The following is a 1256-nucleotide window of genomic DNA, read 5'->3' on the forward strand; positions in this document are numbered from 1 at the left end:
CTACTGAAACATCTAGAGACAAATCCTAACACTTTGCAAGTGAAAACCTATGAGGGGGGGAAATCTAAAATGTAATACTGTACGAAATGGTGATCTTGATAGCTTCTGTAATCCACTGGTATCACTATTTCTGTGGAGCTATTTGCTGTTTTGTTATCTTTATATTATTGGATCAAGTAATTTGTTTAAAAAGAGAAAATGGAAACTGTGGACATAAAGACTGTACATGTTTTGCTGGAAATGATTGCCATGTTATAGCCTCAGTTTCTATGACATACCAGATTGTTCTCTCGAATTCTTGGTAAACAGCTTTGGAAGTGAATCATGCATTATTCACAAGCATTATGATTTGTTGGAGATAAGGTAGGCCTGCCGTAATGGAGAAATAACTATTGCAATAAGGAGGCTCTTAGGATTGCAGACACATGAGAGCAAAACCAAGAACAGGAATTGTTTTTAATGTGAAATAAAGTTACTTACTAATGACTATCAAAAGACACATATATTACAGTGTATTTTTGTTATCCAGCATCTTTAAAGATCCCCTCCAGCCATGATGTAAGATGTATATAAAATACTCTACTTTGAATTATAATTTGTGTCTGTTATGGTTTTTGCACAAAAAAGGTCAATTATCTTGTTAAAATCCTTAAAACAACATCTACTCCTTCTCCCTCCTTAAAAAAACAAGAATCGATAAATATGCAAACATATTTCATTTCAAAAGTTTAACTGCTGGACACAAGATGTCTCCTACATCACTGTAAAGTCTACTCTCAGTGTTTGCACTGGAGGCTTCAAGTTTCCACATCACACTTGTGCAAGTTCAATATTGGACCAGGATTGGCTTCCAAACTATATGTGATGTCACAAATCATGCTCATAGGCCCATACCTTAAAATCTGATTTTCAGTGAGCTCAGAGAAACTTTACACTTTCAGCAGATGAAGGTAAAAACAACCTTCTAGTGTCAAACTCTGCACATACATTAGCCTGCACAGCGAAGCTCAAATATCCAACTGAAGGAACAAGAAGAAAAACATTTTTGAGTGGAAGGAGACTTTAATTTATCTTAATTATGGAGTGTTTTAAATGAACAACCAGGTTAGTGCAGGGCAGGTAGAGGATGACCTCAGATGTGCTGTTCAGAGCAGACACAGGCAGTTGCGTAGGTTGAGGTCCACAGTAATGTTTCAGGTAATTTGTCCCTGATGAAGCACCGTAGCCATCCAAGAGGAACAAACACTTTAGGAGTG

Source organism: Thunnus albacares, chromosome 13 (assembly GCF_914725855.1).
Source record: "Thunnus albacares chromosome 13, fThuAlb1.1, whole genome shotgun sequence".
Classification (NCBI taxonomy): Eukaryota; Metazoa; Chordata; class Actinopteri; order Scombriformes; family Scombridae; genus Thunnus; species Thunnus albacares.